The sequence below is a fragment of the Carassius gibelio genome, chromosome A2, assembly GCF_023724105.1.
Source record: "Carassius gibelio isolate Cgi1373 ecotype wild population from Czech Republic chromosome A2, carGib1.2-hapl.c, whole genome shotgun sequence".
NCBI classification, from domain to species: domain Eukaryota; kingdom Metazoa; phylum Chordata; class Actinopteri; order Cypriniformes; family Cyprinidae; genus Carassius; species Carassius gibelio.
In genome coordinates, this window is record NC_068372.1 from 30,347,003 (window position 1) to 30,365,855 (window position 18,853).

Sequence of the window (18,853 nt, forward strand, 5' to 3'; positions counted from 1 at the left end):
CACACACATTCTCCCTACACAACCCCTCACACTTTTACAGCACGTAATGACCCCTTCAGAACATGCATTCATGTGCATGCTGGTGAGAAACAACAGAACGTTTTAAAGTCGGTATCAAATAAATATTTGCAACCCATTCTGTGTCTGCGCTGTGATGCATTTCAGTCTGAAACCGGACAAAGATAAATGAGAGTCTGCAGTGAATTGTTAAGCTGGCAAATTTTCCTCATTTTACATTTTTCTGTATCTTTTATTAGATTAATCAAGTTAATCACCATTAAATTGCTGTTAACTATTTGCAATATTTTTTAAAAACTGCATAACAGTAGTCTGAAACCATGGCTAAATACAGTTGACTAGTTAACATTAAAGTGATATTTCTCCCAAAAATGTTCATCATTTGCATACAGAACCTGTATGACTTACTTTCTTCTGTTGAACATTTAAAAAAAAGATATTGAAGAATAGTTTCAGTTCCCATTGTCTTCCATTATATGGACAGAAATTACAATGGTAGTCAATGGGTAATCACAATCATATCAGAAACATTGACCCTTGACCCTGTAATGAGCCCTTTTGACACCATATTTAATTCAATGCCAATTACATTAAAAAAATATAGCAACTACACCCAAAAAAAAAAAAAAAAAAAAAAAACATGGGTTGTGGAAATGAGGGTGACCTTGAACCCATAAACAGAGGGACACACTGAACACACTGTCTTCTGTCCCTCATATTCCAGAATATTGCAGATTTTAGCTTTAGGGATCGGCTCTTTTGATTGTCCTACTGTATAAAAACATAGCAGCATGCTAAAAACACCCATAATGTCATAGCAACGGCCTAGCAACACATTAAAGCTGCTTTGAAACGATATGCACCGTGAAAAGCTCCGTGTTGAATCGAGTTGAATGGAATTGTCCACGATCCCTTACCCACGCTGCGTTTTCGCTCCAGTGCGCACTTGCGCGTCGCTCCCCGAGGGGTGAGCTGAAAAACCAAACAGCAGCGTGAGCACTCAGCAGATAGACGGAGACAGAGACGAGGACAGCACAGAGAGACCCGAGACAGCGCCAGTGTGTGTTCTGTCTCTCTCTCTCACACACACACACACATGCACGCGAGCGAACGAGTGCGCACGCGCCGACACTCTCTGGAAGAGCATCTCTGATCGTGCGCGCGAGGAGGAGAAGGAGGAGAGTGTGTGTGTCGGCGTTTCTGATGCCAGAGAGGTAAACACATACAGACAGACACACACACACACACACACACACGCGCTCTCTCAGGCTTAAGGACGCGTATGGACGCGCTCGTGTGACTTATGGACAGACGCGAGGAGGTGACGGCGAGCAGGAGACGAGGAGAGACGCGCACGCTCACGGACAGACAGATGAGGACGCAGCCGTCACACTCCAGACCTGGGTGAGTGAACTTCACACACACACACACACACACACACACACACACACACACACACACACACACACACACACACACACACACACACACACACACACTCGGGAACAGGTCAACCCTGGAGCCGCGCGCAACCTGTGGAGCGCGTGGGTTGCATGCATGCTCTTATGTAACGTTAGTTTTGCTGGAGCGCGTCGCTTTAACCCTGGAAGCATTGAAAGTTTAGTTTGCATGAAGTGAGCCAGCGGTTTTTATTTTAAGACACTGTATCCGCGAGGCACTTTGAAGGGTTGAGCTCCAGGGACTCGTGTTCCTTTCTTTATAGTCTTTCTGTATCAATATCTGTCTCTCTTTCAGTCCTGTCTGCGGTTCCGCCATCATTATTGTGCTTTTGAATAGAACTACAGTCTTGTTTGAGAAGAGTGTGCTAGTGAAAGTGTTTCAAATCAGTTTTCTGTATTGGTTTGTATCACACGAAAAAAAAAATCATATTTCTAGATATAAAAGCCAATGCAATGCAATAATTCGATTGCATTGACTCTAAATTTCACCTGTGTAAATGGCAGTGCAATGACAGCAACAAATAATGCGGAGGAAGGTCTTTGCATCATTTTTGCAATGATAAAAGATAAGTAGCATTTGTATCAACAGGTTGACTCATTTCTGTAAATATGAATAAAGCCAAATGCATGCTACAAAACTGAAGGTCATTGCTTGGTGCACATGGCCAGATTGTTTTGTGTAAATGGCAATGCATTGACAGCAACAAATATTGCAGAGGAAGGGCCTTGCATCATTTTTTGCTCTGATTTACAGATAATAATAAAAGATGAACACCAGTTTTTGAAGTTTACACAGACACACAACTTGCACTTTGAAACCCCCTCTTTTAAAAAGTTTGCATTTTCATGCTTCTATGTGAATGGATGACCAAAACGCATAGAAATTTTAATTAAAGTCAAATTGATGCCTCTTAAACCTGCAAACAAAATCATGCACCTTACCATCTCTTAATCTGAGTTTGTGTGACAGCAATAAAATGACAAAAATTGTAATTATTAATCGGAATTAAAATCATTGTGAATAACCATTTAAACATAATTGTAATTAACTGATTCTGTTTCTGATTTAACCGTTACCGTGCAGCCCTAATGCATATATTTTATACAATCAGAAAAAGCAAGTCTTTAGTCTCTAGCAGATCTCGATTTGAGTTCTCCATGAATAATATGTGCAATACTATATTTAGGACCATACAGTAGCTTTCAACATGTGTGCAATTTATGCAAAAAATTGCAATCAATGCTTCACAGAAATATGTGCATGCATATTCTGTGCATTAAAACCATGCCAACACAGATATATGTGCTTATGTGTGTGTGTGTGTGTGTGTGTGTGCAGCGTGTTATCTGCCTTTCCCATTCACAAGCCCGGTCATTTTAATGGAGAGTGTTTTTGACAGGCGCGTTACCGTGTTGCCCAGGGCCATGAGGGTTTTAAACAGCCTACAATCTCTAATCGAGAGCGCGAGAAAGATGTGGGACGGAGAGATAGAAAGAGAAGTCAAGCTAGAATAATATACATGGCATGCATGTTAGCCTGTCTGTTTCTGTGAGCATTTGAACGTGGTTCAGACAGTTAATTAATGCCGTAATCAAGCGACGTACCAAAGGAATCGAACAGAATTATCTCGATTATGACTGATTGAGCCGGTCCACCAGGTTGGCGATTATGACCAAAACCAGGGAATTCGTATAAATGCATTGTTTGCGCTGATTACTCCTCAGAGGATTTTCTGTCGGATGCTTGCTTTTGATTAAGCGCTCATTTGCATACGTTATAGGCGTCTGTTGAATCTAAATGAGCGTGTTATCTACAGTTGCTCACACAAACCCTAAACAACACCTTCAGTGATTCCTCAAATAAGCGATTAAACACATTTAATGTTGTGCATCTTGTCCATTTCTGATGTATTTCCCGTCTGGGCGTCCTAAAACGGAAAGGCAGGGTTCCTGTATCCAACGGTTCGCCCGTTTGGCATCGGCGCTAATGAAAGCTTCTCGAACGTTTCCTCTAACGAACCCAAAGTGGCGCTGCCATCTGTTTATACAGTTTGATTTTATGGCATGATGAGGAAGAACTGGTTTGACAAAGAAACAGAGTAGCGACAGGAAATGTTTTTGGTGGTTTCCTCTTTCATTAGTAGCGTGTTGACATAATCCCAGCAAACTGTAGTGTTTTTATTCCTCTTGTTTCTTTCAATGGTCTCAGAGGAGCTGTTGGCTGCTCGTTTAAAGCTCAGGGAACTTAATTGAGTTCTTAGTTAAGATTCTCCTAATAAAACAGATCCAAATGTGCCAATAGTTCATTAAGTAAGAGTATAGTGCTACAGAATTAATATGCAGAGCTGCTCAGATCATTTGATTGAGAGAAATGATTGCGTTTGATGGATTTTGATTGCAAACTTCAGTAGCTTGGCAAATCTGAGCACTTTGTTGGGATCTTGTTTTGCTCTAGAACAGGGATACCCAAAAGATTTTTGGCAACCAAACCTCTTTGAGCTAAAATGTCCCACTGATATTTCAATAATTTATAGCAAATTCATATGATAATATTTCTCTAATGTCAGTTTTTGTCAGATGACATGCATGTTAACAAATCAAATATATATATATTTTTTAAATATTTAAGTATTGTAAATTGTTTTAGTAATATTTTAAAATGTATTTTAAAACTATTTATTTTAATGATTAATTTTATTATTTATTTTATTAACATATTCACACGATAATATTTCTCTTATGTCAGTTTTTGTCAGATGACATGCATGTTAACAAATCAAATTTTTATTTTTTAAATAATATTTAAGTATTGTAAATTGTTTTAGTAAAATTTTTAATTTACATTTTTTATTTTATCATTTATTTTAACACATTCACACGATAATATGTCTCTAATGTCAGTTGCTGTCCGATGACATGCATGTAAATAAATAAAAAAAAAAATTTTTTAAATAATATTTATTAAATATTTTAAACAACTTTTTAGTTAATTTATTGATTCATTCGTTTTAATTTTCCATTTTTATTAAAAAAAATCTCTTTTTTTATTATTATTATTATTTTTTTAATAACTCATGGACCCCAGTTTGGAAAACCCTGATCTAGGACAAACAATTGAGATTTTAAAGAAATATAATTTTTTATTAGATTTTTTTTTTTATTCTAGTAGTAAAGATACAATGGATATGATAATATAGCAAGTTATATAAAAATGTTTTTAAACTTCTTGTAAATGATTGTGATTCTGTAGCTGCTGCAGTGTGAAACTGCACTTCTGACATCCTCCTCCCATTAGAATTCAGGCCAGAATAATAAAACAGACATGTAGAATTATGAGATTTCTATTATAAGACAGAGACTGTCTGATATCTGACTGATGAGACGAAGAGACACTGGCTTCGTGAATCATAAGTCATTTTGAAAAACTATTTTCATGATTTCTGAAGATCATGTGACACTGAAGACTGGAGGAATGATGCTGGAAATACAGCGGAGCATCACAGAAATAAATTACACTTTAACATACAGAGGATATAGAAAAGAACCAGCTCCTTTTAAAATAACCACATTTTGTTTCTTTGAAGCCTGAAATGAAGCTGTATTTACTGCGAGAGATAACACCATCATGTCAGGAATATCTGTATATTCAGATAGAAAACAGCTATTTTAAATTGTACTCCTATTTCACAATATACTGTATTTTTTATCAAATAAATGCATCTTTGAAGAGCAGAAGAGATCTCATTGCTTTAAAGGAAAGTTATCCCTCTTTTGCTCAACACAGCAGACGTGAAAGACGAAAAAAGAGAAAGACAGATGTTTTATTGAAGGCTGGATTGAATTGCCGTCATATAAGTGTAGACTAAAGCTTATTAACTTCATTATGGAGATGCATGTCTGTTTAACGCAGGAAATCCAACAGATATAACCTGACCTTGTGTGTGAAGACTCTAATCATCGTTCGTCTCTGGGCTGTACTTGTTTATGAGTTAATTACATTAGTGATTCGTTTAAGTGCGGAGCAAATTCTCTGAGCTAATTAGTTTGGATCTGCTAACTTCAGTCCGTCTCTCAAAGTCATCTGGAGTCACTTTGTGTCTGTGTTCATGAGTTCAGAAGAGTCTGAATCTGAATTACAGCGTAAGGAAGTAGACATTCTCACTAGCTTTTAACTAGATAAGCTAAGTTTTTTAGATAGATGGATGGATGGATATATAGATTGATTGATTGATAGATGGATAGATGGATGAATAGACAGTTGATTGGAGAGATGGATGATAGACTGATGAATAAATTGACTGATAGAACGATAGATACTTAGATGAATAGATGGATGATAGAACTATAGATGGTAGATTGATGGATAGGTAGAACGATGGTAACAATAGATGGATGATGAATGGATATATGATAGAAAAATGGATGGATAGAACAGTAGATGGATAAATGTTTAGAACAATTGATATATAAATGGATGGATAGATTATAGAAGGATGGATGGATGGAGAGATGGATCGAATGATGGATGGGTAGAATGAATGGACAGATACTGTAGATGATGGATAGATTGATGGATGGATAGATTGTAGAACAATAGATGGATAAATGCATACATAGAATGATGGATGATGGATTGAACGATAAATGGATAGAACAAAGGATGGGTAGAATGAATGGAAAGATAGATGATTGATAGAATGATAAATGGATAAATGGATAGAATGATGGATGGATGTATGGATGGATAGATGATAGAATGTTAGATGTATAAATGCATAGATAGAATGATGGATGGATGGAAAGGTGGATGATGGATAGAACAATACATGGATAGAACGATGGATGAGTATATTGAATGAAAACTAGATGATGGATAAAGCAATAAATGGATAGAACAATAGATGGATATATGCATACATAGAATGATGGATGATGGATAGAACGATAAATGGAACAGAATGATGAATTGATAGAATGAGTGGAAATAGAGATGATGGATAGAATGATAAATGGATAGAACGATGGATGGGTAGAACGAATGGAAAGATAGATGATGGATAGAATGATGGATGGATGCACGGATGGATAGATGATAGAATGTTATAAATGCATAGATAGAATGATGGATGGATAGAATGAGTGGAAATAGAGATGATGGATAGAATGATAAATGGATAAATGGATAGAACGATGGATGGGTAGAACTAATGGAAAGATAGATGATGGATAGAACGATGGATGGATAGATGGTAGAACAAAAGATGGATAAATGCATCCATAGAATGATGGATGATGGACAGAACGCTAAATGGATATATACTTAAATTTCGCTGTACTTTTTATGTTTTGTTGCAACATTTTATTTATTTACTGCATCATTCCATTACATTTAGTTTAGTTTGTATCCATTGTGCTCTGCAGGAAAAAATAAGTCATTTTGTGGTTGAAATCCCTTATATGAGCTACATACAGAGCGTCATCATGTGTACTGGGCCTGTGCTCACTGTGAGGAGTGTGTGCAGCAGTGTTTAAGTGCACTACACTGGCAGGTAACAGTGTGTCTTGTAGAAGATTATTCTGTATGATGGAGCGGCGCCAGCGTCTCTGTGCCAGTCAGCTTTCATTACACACAACACTTCTGTTGCTATAGTAATTCACTGTATGCCATCTTTGATCAATCTCTATTAAAACAGCTCAGAATCGACTCACAACATGTGCAACACACACACACATTGTCTACACTATTGACTATTGAGAGTTTGACCCTTGCATGCATTTCTCAGAGCGCAGCACAGTTGCATAGAGCTCTTCAGAAAGTGCAGAAACATTCGTGACGAAATGCTTCACAGTCACTTTGAGTGACAGATTAATGAGTCAAACAATGACGGTTAAAATATCACCCATCTGCTTTCACAAGCAAGAACTGCGAAGAATCAGCACATGCATTCATTTTGGGTGAAACCAGCGCTGCATTTATTTAATTAAAGAATCTATTCTATTTTTTTTACAATTCAAAACAGCAATTTTCTGTGTGAATCTGTGTTAAAGTGTAATTTATTTCTGTGATGCTCCGCTGTATTTTCAGCATCATTCCTCCAGTCTTCAGTGTCACATGATCTTCAGAAATCACAATAATAGAAAAAATGTCTAATTATTATAAATATTGAAAACAGTTGTGCTGCACAATATTTTTGTGGAAAAGGAAGCTCCTGTGGTTTCAGTTTGACGGTTTATTTGAAAATGCAGAATTAAGACAAATGTGAATGATTTTACATTTGCAATGTTAAATAAAATTATTATTATTATTTTCTTTATTATAAAGTGAAATATTACAATAGTCGCACTTTCATTTTATTTGATAAATTTTTATATAATTTATTTTAATTAATTAATTTACTTTTTTTAAATAATATTTTAAATCTCAAATCACAATTTTATAAGCAAATTAAATAAATAATGTGTACTGTATTCCATATAAACCCAATAGCAGGAATAATATAAATACTATGCCATTCCAAACACAGCCACAATTATTTAAAATAATTAATAGTCATTTGTTTGTTCCAAATATAGTTTGCAACATCCCGAAGCTCAACAAAACAATCACAGCATCCAAAAAATATCACGGAGTCTCGAGATACCAGACATATTCGGTACAGTCTCATGAACAAATGGCAAGTCGTTTTGATACGAGCCCAAAATACCAGGCATTTGAACACTGGCCGAGCTATTTTAGGACAGTAATCAAACTTTAATCAATTTAATAAATCTTGCAGACATAAACCCTGGATTCAAGCCATGCGTGAACACGGGTCTGTAATTTCCTCCGCATCGATCGAGTTCTGCGCTTTTGATCTGTAACTCATTAATTAAAATGCAATATTGATAAGAGTCATATAACGGAGCGAGATTGTGTGCAGATTTACGGCCGGGCAGAGGAAGAGGGTCATTTACTGTACGCCTCACATCTGCTTCAGAATCTAAAACACCCTGATATTTAATAAATGAGACCGAATCTCTAAGAATATCTTCATCTCTCACATGCATCTGTAAAAAGATGTAATACTTGTGCAGGGAATGATTTAATGGCAGCAGTGGATTCTAGGATGAATGTGATTTAGATCTGAATCAGATGCTCAGGGTTTAGAGCAGTAGAGCAATGCATTCTGGGAAATGAAGTTTATCAATCCGGCCATCATTCTGTCCATGCATTTATCCATCTATTGTTCTACCATCCATTTATACATCTTTCCATTCATTCTACCCATCCATACGTAAGACATACATTTTTATGCATGTAAAATACATCTTGAAATCCCCTTTAAACAATATAATAGTAATACTGTAATTGAATATGAAAGAGCACAATGACTTGTAAGATGAAATATATTATGCATGAGATGCATTCATTTTTTTTAAAGGTTTTCTGTCGCAATTTGCTCCTTTTAACTCGTTCTCTGAAGTCTCTTGGAGCTGCAGATGCTTTCATATCTTCATATCCCTCGAGGCAGAGACGCTTTTCATTTCTAATGTTACATTAATAAATACATTTCACATCCAGTTTACTAATCTGAACCCAGGTTTACATTTATTGATTCCAACGTTTCATTATATATACATTTGTTTTATATTGTCTCCCTTAGTTTATTTCAAGGTGGGTTTCATTTCGTATTTCATTTTAAGGTGTAGGTGGTATTTTATTAATGTTACATGTAAAAATAAGTGAATGTGTTGCATGCATTATTTATTGCATGATTTGTACTTTTCTATATTGCAACATTCCATGACACTATTGCATTGTTTTTTTATTTATTTGAGTCTGTAAATCACTCCAGACTGCATTGAATTTCACTGCATGTTCGCTGAGGGAAAGATGTGAGAGTGACTCAATAATGACAGAATGATCTATGGCCGGTGGTTTTCTCCTTTAAGCACATTAGAGTGAAAGGTCTCTTTTAAAGTCCAAAATAAGGCTGTGTTTTATACTTTTACACTCGTGAGACGAGCTCAGAAGAGCTCATAATAATATTTCAAATAAATGCAACCTTGATGAACAGAGGAGACGTCTTTAGAAAAGATTTAAAAGTAGTGTTATATTGTTTGACTTTGTGATCCTGGAGATGCAGAATTAGACTTGCTTCGGGAAAAGGGCAGATGTGACGCTGTCTGCACCGAAATATCCCAAATGGCACAACGAACGGACTCCATGATTATGATTTTGAGAGGAAAAGCACTGAAGTATTCATGCATGAAGGGGACGGATCAGATTTTGGTTTTGAGTCCCATCATAATTTCATGACTCACAGAAGAAGGAAGAGAGGATCTGGAGCAGACTGGTGTTAGAGAAGAGTGTGTGTGTGTGTGTGTGTGTGTGTCTGTGTGTGTCTGTGTCTGTCTGTGTGTCTGTGTGTGTGTGTGTCTCTGTGTGTGTGTGTGTGTGTGTGTGTGTGTGTGTGTGTCTGTGTCTGTGTGTGTGTCTGTGTCTGTGTGTGTGTGTGTCTCTGTGTGTGTGTGTGTGTGTGTGTGTGTCTGTGTGTGTCTGTGTCTGTATGTCTGTGTGTCTGTGTCTGTGTCTCTCTGTGTGTGTGTATGTGTGTCTCTGTGTGTGTGTGTGTGTGTGTGTGTGTGTGTGTGTGTCTGTGTGTGTGTGTGTCTGTGTGTGTGTGTGTGTCTCTGTGTGTGTGTGTCTCTGTGTCTGTGTGTCTGTCTGTGTCTGTGTCTGTGTGTGTGTGTGTGTGTGTGTGTGTGTCTCTGTGTGTGTGTCTCTGTGTGTGTGTCTGTGTGTGTCTGTGTGTCTGTGTGTGTGTGTGTGTGTGTGTCTCTGTGTGTGTCTGTGTGTGTGTCTCTGTGTGTGTGTGTCTGTGTGTTTGTGTGTGTCTGTCTGTGTGTGTGTGTGTGTGTGTGTGTCTCTCTCTCTGTGAGTGTGTGTCTGTGTGTCTGTCTGTGTGTCTGTGTGTGTGTCTGTCTGTGTGTGTGTCTGTCTGTGTGTGTGTCCGTATGTGTGTGTGTGTGTGTGTGTTTATGGTTAACTGAAGCTAAAACCATAAAACATTACTTGAAATAAAATAAACTTTTAAAAAAAAAAGTCTGTAATTATAGTGTTCTATCTGGAATAATTTAATACAAATACACTGTAAAAATACATATTTCAAAGTAATTTAGAGTTATTATTTGTTTTAAAGTAATGAAAACATTACAAAAATCCATTATTTGAAATCAAATCAAATAAAAAAAATAATAAAAAAAACTCTACAAAAAAGTGTAATTATGGTGTTCAGAGCAGATGAATACTGATATATGTTATAAAACTAAAATAAATAAATAATTGAATACAAATACAAAAAAAGTAATTCAGTATTAGTATTTTTTATAAATTTAAAATCTCAAAATAATAAAAAAATAATAATAATAAAAGAAACTTCCACTGTTTGAAATAAAATAAAATTTAACTATAATAAAATATATAAAAATTGTATTACATTTTTGTCAAAGAATCCATGTACATGCACGTATATCCAGTAACAAGACAATTACATGAATTGAAAAAAAAACTATTCAAATCAGGGATTGATTCACAGTCATCTACTGTATATTTAACATTACACTTTTTCTATTTCTAAACAAATTCTATAAAGGGGGAAACAATCTTATTTTAATTTACTTTAATTTGATGAACTAAAATAATTGAAATAAAAATAAACGTTACTAATCATGAAATCAGTCTGCATAATTACCCGAAAACTATCAATTTAAACGAAATAATAGTATCTCACTGGTTCTTAATTATCACTTTTTATTATTGCAGTATGTTTTACGTTTAAATATAATTTTAGTCTTTATACTTCATAAGGTCTCATTTATTTAATGCATCACTACTTTGTGAAATATACTAGTCATTTCTAAGTGAAAAAATTGTTTCAATGTAAATCGTGCACCAGTGTAATTTTCAGTGCATGTGCATTGAATCCTTACTGAGATATTGTTTGCATTCATGATTTTATATCAGAGCCGGAGCAGATCTGAGTGTGAGTCTTTGACCGCTTTAATGCACATGATGCAACTCATGATGCAAGGTTCATCCATGCAGCAGTGTGTGTGTGTGTTTTCCTCCTGTAACTGTGTGTTTCTCTCTCTGTGTGAGCGTGTGTGTTCATGCATCTCTGCTTGTATGTGCCTGACGACTCTACTAAAGACTAAAGAGGCATCCGTGTTATTTACTCAAACTCTGTCTTTATTTAAAGCGTCGGCATGCACGCTTAAATATTTATGAGTGTTTATTCAAAGAAATAGCTTTGGGAGTCCCTGGATCTTCTGTTAGATTGGGTCTGATGAAGAAGCTTCTGTGTTGATGTGATGCATATGCTTTGAATAATAGAACAAAGCCAGCGCTGATGCACATGATGGTTCTGCCTGTCACCTCCAGAGGATGTGAAGGATTTCTGAGATCGGAAGGGATAGGAAAGTTATTCCAGCTCTAATGGAACTGGGATTTGTGCATCTGAATCCTGAACCTGCTGTAACTGTGTGTGTGTGTGTGTGTGTGTGTTTGATCAGAGTTTGAGCACGAACGAAATTACGAAAAATGTCAACTGAAATAAAATCAAATCTAAAACAATTAAAACTTATGTTATTGCAACCGGTTCCCAAGACATTTCTAATTTTAGTTTAGTTAAACGTGCTAAAATAACCTGAACTAAACTAAAAATAATAAATAAAAATTAATAACTATATATGATTGGAAAATAAATCAATAATGGAAAATAGCTTAAAAATTAAAGTGAAAACAAAATGCAAAAAAATTTATTCAAAAGCACAAAAACTGTAATTGTAAATTTATAAAAATATTAAAACCATTTGCCCCCGTTTTTCAAAAGCATCGTAAACCAAAGTTTAAATGCATAGACATACAGTAATAAATGCATACAAACAAATGAATGAATGAACACATCAATTTAAGATTTAGAAAATAATTGCACATCAATCAATCAATCACCTTTATTTATATAGTGCTTTAAACAAAATACATTGCGCCAAAGCACTGAACAACATTCATTTGGAAAACAGTGTCTCAATAATGCAAAATGATAGTTAAAGGCAGTTCATCATTGAATTCATTGATGTCATCTCTGTTCAGTTGAAATAGTGTCTGTTTTAATTTGCAATCAAGTCAACGATATCGCTGTAGATGAAGTGACCCCAACTAAGCAAGCCAGAGGCGACAGCGGCAAGGAACCGAAACTCCATCGGTGACAGAATGGAGAAAAAAACCTTGGGAGAAACCAGGCTCAGTTGGGGGTCAGTTCTCCTCTGACCAGACGAAACCAGTAGTTCAATTCCAGGCTGCAGCAAAGTCAGATTGTGCAGAAGAATCATCTGTTTCCTGTGGTCTTGTCCTGGTGGTCCTCTGAGACAAGGTCTTTACAGGGGATCTGTATCTGGGCTCTAGTTGTCCTGGTCTCCGCTGTCTTTCAGGGATGTAGAGGTCCTTTCTAGGTGCTGATCCACCATCTGGTCTGGATACGTACTGGATCTGGGTGACTGCAGTGACCCTCTGATCTGGATACAGACTGGATTTGGTGGCCACGGGGACCTCGGAACAAGAGAGAAACAGACAAATATTAGCGTAGATGCCATTCTTCTAATGATGTAGAAAGTACGGTGTTATGTGAAGTGTTCCGGTTCCAGTTTACCTAATTAATGCAGCCTAAAAATCCTTTAACGGATTTGGATATTAAAAGCATATTAGTATGTTATGTGTATGCCAGGTTAAAGAGATGGGTCTTTAATCTAGATTTAAACTGCAAGAGTGTGTCTGCCTCCCGAACAATGTTAGGTAGGTTATTCCAGAGTTTAGGCGCCAAATAGGAAAAGGATCTGCCGCCCGCAGTTGATTTTGATATTCTAGGTATTATCAAATTGCCTGAGTTTTGAGAACATCAAAAATATAGTAAAAATATAGTAAAAATATAGTAAAAATAGTAATATTATGATTTGTTATTTCAGTTTCTAATAACTGTATTCTATCTGAATGTATTTTAAGATGTGATTTATTCCTGGAAACCATGAAAAAGTTTGGGAGGACGAATTAAATTGATCAAAAGTGAGAGTAAAGATATTTACAAAGATGGAAACGACTTGAAAAAAATAAAATGCATCAGTTTCCACAAAAATATCGAGAAGCACAACCAGATGTGACATCAGAAATGTTTCTTGAGCAGTAAATCATCATATTTTCATGATTTCTGAAGATCATGTGACACTGAAGACTGGAGGAATGATGCTGAAAATACAGCGGAGCACCACAGAAATAAATGACACTTTAACACAGATTCACACAGAAAACAGCTGATTTACATCTGAATAATATTACACAATTGTTTCTGCATGTTTGATCAAATTAATGCAACCTTGCTGAGCAGAAGAGACTTCTTTCAAAATCATTAAAAAAGCAAGATTACATCAAACGTTTGACTGCTGCTGTACAGTATGTATTAAAAGGTATGAATATTCTGAAAAGTCTGTTTTATAGAATTGAGTCTTGTATTACATCACACCCAGCATCTCTCAGTTCTGTCGTCTCATGCAAAATTCAGAGGCTTTAGAATACAATTAGCACATCTTGTTTCACCCCTGTGTCGTTTCGGAGATCTCTGTATCAGCAGCGTTATGCGGCTGACGCTCGTGTCAGGAGTGAACGTGTTGTCCGTGACAGGAAGTGGCCTTTCGTGTGACCCAGTGATGGAGGAGGATTTGATTCTGACGACAGCTGTGTGGTTTTCGAGTGTCTCCTCTCGCTGTGTGTTTGTAAACTCCGGCCGAATTCAGGCATGTCTCTTCATCGAGGTGTGTGTGGCTCCCTGCTGTTTCAGCCCCGCACAAGCTTTTCATACGACTGCACTGCTGCAGAACTAAACTAGAAGGACATTGCATGCATTTGGAAGGTGTTTTCATCCAAAACAACATGTTTGAACTCAAACCCAAGACATTGACACTTCTGTGCTGTTTATAGACACTATGGGGTTTTTATAATAGTGTTTTGTTCTTAGAATTTCTAATTTCCTAATAAGACTTTTTCTCTTGTTTTTCAGTAAAAATATCTCAGTCTCTTTATATCTTCGTATATCTTGAATTTATGTGTTTATTCTTGTTTTATTTAAAATACTGTGGACTTTTTTAAATTTTCAATTGCATTTACAATTTTAAGGATTATTCGTTGTTATTACTGTAGACATTACAAAGTATAATTTTTTTTAATCATTTGTTAATTTTATGTTGTGTATTTAATAAATTTGTAGTGTTTTAAATGTAACATTTATTTAAATTTGACTTCATATTTTTTTGTAAGTTTTATTTTGCTATGTTATTTTATGTTTATTTATTATATATTTTTAGTTTACGTTTTTTGTAGGTATCTAATGTTTTAAAATTAGTTTATTAAATGTTTTATTTGTATTCATTTTTATTATTATTATTATTTATTAATTTTATGTATTTTATTAATTATTATTATTTTTTAGCATTTATAAACGTTTATTATTTAAGTTTTTTTTTTTTTTTTAGTTTTTTTTTTTTGATTTGTTCTTATATTAAAATTATTTATTTTGATTTGACATTTTGATCATTTGATTCAGTATAAGTTTTTCAGTAACTCACAAAGTCTGGCAGTTCCCTGACAAACCACAGTTTTTGGAAGCTCTGATGTAATCAATGATGCTGAGCTTGTATTGTTTCAATAAGAGACGAGCGGATTTAATTCTCTGTTTCACGCTTTCTGTTTCTCAGCCCGCTCCTCTCCATCTCTCTGTGAATCTGCTCATTTTCTCTTCTCGTCTTTCAATCAGTCCATCTCTCTTCCAGCCTGTTCCTCTTTATGAGTTTTGTGCTGAGCAGTAAATTAGCTTCGGCAGATGCATTGTTTTTTTCCTCAGAGCTGTCCGATGACAATCGCAGCGCTGTCGTCTTTAACCCAGTCAAACGGATTGCATTATTGTGTTTCCCGTCTGTTGTGTTCTTGGCCTTGAGCTTCATACATTCCTGTGATTTTCATGTACTGCATTCACACAGCAGCAGAAGACGGCTGTCAGTTCTATTTCAGGATCCCAAATAGAGTTAATTTTTTGCAAGATATAAACTTAGAATCGTGAGATATAAGCTCAGAATCATGAGATAAGATCAGAATCATAAGATATAAGCTCAGAATTGCGAGATATAAACTCAGAATCATGAGATAAGATCAGAATCATGATATAAACTCAGAATCGTGATACTGTATATAAACTCAGAATCGTGATATATAAACTCAGAATCAGAATCGTAAGATATAAACTCAGAATCATGAGATAAGATCAGAATCATGATATAAACTCAGAATCGTGATACTGTATATAAACTCAGAATCGTGATATATAAACTCAGAATCAGAATTGTGAGATATAAACTCAGAATCATGATATAAACTCAGAATCGTGATACTGTATATAAACTCAGAATCGTGAGATATAAACTCAGAATCATGATATATAAACTCAGAATCGTGATACTGTATATTAACTCAGAATCGTGAGATATAAACTCAGAATCATGATATATAAACTCAGAATCATGATATAAACTCAGAATCATGATATAAACTCAGAATCGAGAGATATAAACTCAGAATCATGATATAAACTCAGAATCGTGATACTGTATATAAACTCAGAATCGTGAGATATAAACTCAGAATCATGATATATAAACTCAGAATCATGATATATAAACTCAGAATCATGATATAAACAGAATCATGATATAAACTCAGAATCAGAATCGTGAGATATAAACTCAGAATCGTGATATATAAACTCAGAATCATGATATATAAACTCAGAATCATGATATAAACTCAGAATCGTGAGATATAAACTCAGAATCGTGATACTGTATATAAACTCAGAATCATGATATATAAACTCAGAATCATGATATATAAACTCAGAATCGTGATACTGTATATAAACTCAGAATCGTGATATATAAACTCAGAATCATGATATAAACTCAGAATCATGATATAAACTCAGAATCAGAATCGTGAGATATAAACTCAGAATCGTGAGATATAAACTCAGAATCGTGAGATATAAACTCAGAATCATGATATAAACTCAGAATCATGATATAAACTCAGAATCATGATATAAACTCAGAATCAGAATCGTGAGATATAAACTCAGAATCGTGAGATATAAACTCAGAATCATGATATAAACTCAGAATCATGATATAAACTCAGAATCAGAATCGTGAGATATAAACTCAGAATCGTGAGATATAAACTCAGAATCATGATATAAACTCAGAATCATGATATAAACTCAGAATCAGAATCGTGAGATATAAACTCAGAATCGTGAGATATAAACTCAGAATCATGATATATAAACTCAGAATCATGATATAAACTCAGAATCATGATATAAACTCAGAATCGTGAGAAATAAACTCAGAATCATGATATAAACTCAGAATCATGATATAAACTCAGAATCGTGAGATATAAACTCAGAATCGCGAGATATAAACTCAGAATCGTGAGATAAGCTCAGAATCATGATATAAACTCAGAATCGTGATATATAAACTAGAATCGTGAGATATAAACTCAGAATCGTGAGATATAAACTCAGAATCGTGAGATAAACTCAGAATCGTGAGATAAACTCAGAATCGTGAGATATAAACTCAGAATCGTGAGATATAAACTCAGAATCGTGATATATAAACTCAGAATCGTGAGATATAAACTCAGAATCATGATATAAACTCAGAATCATGATATAAACTCAGAATCAGAATCGTGAGATATAAACTCAGAATCGTGAGATATAAACTCAGAATCATGATATATAAACTCAGAATCATGATATAAACTCAGAATCATGATATAAACTCAGAATCGTGAGAAATAAACTCAGAATCATGATATAAACTCAGAATCATGATATAAACTCAGAATCGTGAGATATAAACTCAGAATCGCGAGATATAAACTCAGAATCGTGAGATAAGCTCAGAATCATGATATAAACTCAGAATCGTGATATATAAACTAGAATCGTGAGATATAAACTCAGAATCGTGAGATATAAACTCAGAATCGTGAGATAAACTCAGAATCGTGAGAAATAAACTCAGAATCATGATATAAACTCAGAATCGCGAGATATAAACTCAGAATCGTGATATATAAACTAGAATCGTGATATATAAACTCAGAATCGCGAGATATAAACTCAGAATCGTGAGATAAACTCAGAATCGTGAGAAATAAACTCAGAATCATGATATAAACTCAGAATCACGAGATATAAACTCAGAATCACGAGATATAAACTCAGAATCGTGAGAAATAAACTCAGAATCGTGAGAAATAAACTCAGAATCATGATATAAACTCAGAATCGTGATATATAAACTAGAATCGTGAGATATAAACTCAGAATCGTGAGATATAAACTCAGAATCGTGAGAAATAAACTCAGAATCGTGAAAAAATAAACTCAGAATCATGATATAAACTCAGAATCGTGAGAAATAAACTCAGAATCATGATATAAACTCAGAATCACGAGATATAAACTCAGAATCATGATATAAACTCAGAATCGTGATATAAAAACTCAGAATCGTGATATATAAACTAGAATCGTGAGATAAACTCAGAATCGTGAGAAATAAACTCAGAATCATGATATAAACTCAGAATCACGAGATATAAACTCAGAATCATGATATAAACTCAGAATCGTGATATAAACTCAGAATCATGATTATTGAATTATGAGAAATAAAAAGTTGCAATTAACTTTTTATTTTATTCCATGCTGGAAACAAGCTTCTATCATGTTCAGATTCAGTTTGTTTACGAACGAGAGTTACGAACCGAGTCTAGAATATGGGCTTTGACTTCAGTTATTGGTTCATACAGACAGTATTCAATCCTCCTGTAAACTGCTGTATGAAATCAGATAGTAAGTGTGTCAGTCCCGAACACTCGCTGTGTTGTTTCTCCTGGGAGTTTGTTCTTATAAGCTCTGCTTGAGTGTTCAAGTTCTTATCAAGAGGCCCTTTGCTGCTAATGCAACAGAATGAAGTGAATAAATGACTAATTTGATGCTTTATCTGTATTTGAGCAGTCTAGTGCATCATGCATCCAGAGAATGATGGGAAATGTCGGGGTTTTTTTCATGCAAGCCTCTTGCATTAGTTTTCTTTATCAGTCTGTGCACAAAAGTACATCCAACATAAGCATTTACTTGATGCCGTAATGTAATGCTTCATAATGTATGTTGTAATGCATTACTTCTTTTTCTAAAATGCATTATAATATTTGC

General features: G+C 34.9%; 1 protein-coding gene across 2 annotated transcripts in view; it reads left to right on the forward strand.

Annotated features, from left to right (window-relative positions):
• The first annotated feature begins 1,012 nt into the window (after positions 1 to 1,012).
• Positions 1,013 to 18,853, forward strand: part of LOC127938530 (leucine-rich repeat and immunoglobulin-like domain-containing nogo receptor-interacting protein 3) — a 45,469-nt gene continuing 27,628 nt past the window's right edge. The window contains exons 1-2 of one of the 2 annotated variants that reach the window (XM_052535209.1): positions 1,013 to 1,232; positions 1,330 to 1,422. The gene's annotated coding sequence lies outside the window, so the exon portion shown is untranslated. Of the gene's footprint in view, positions 1,423 to 18,853 lie in introns of both variants that reach the window. The other variant, XM_052535199.1, reaches the window with a different exon arrangement.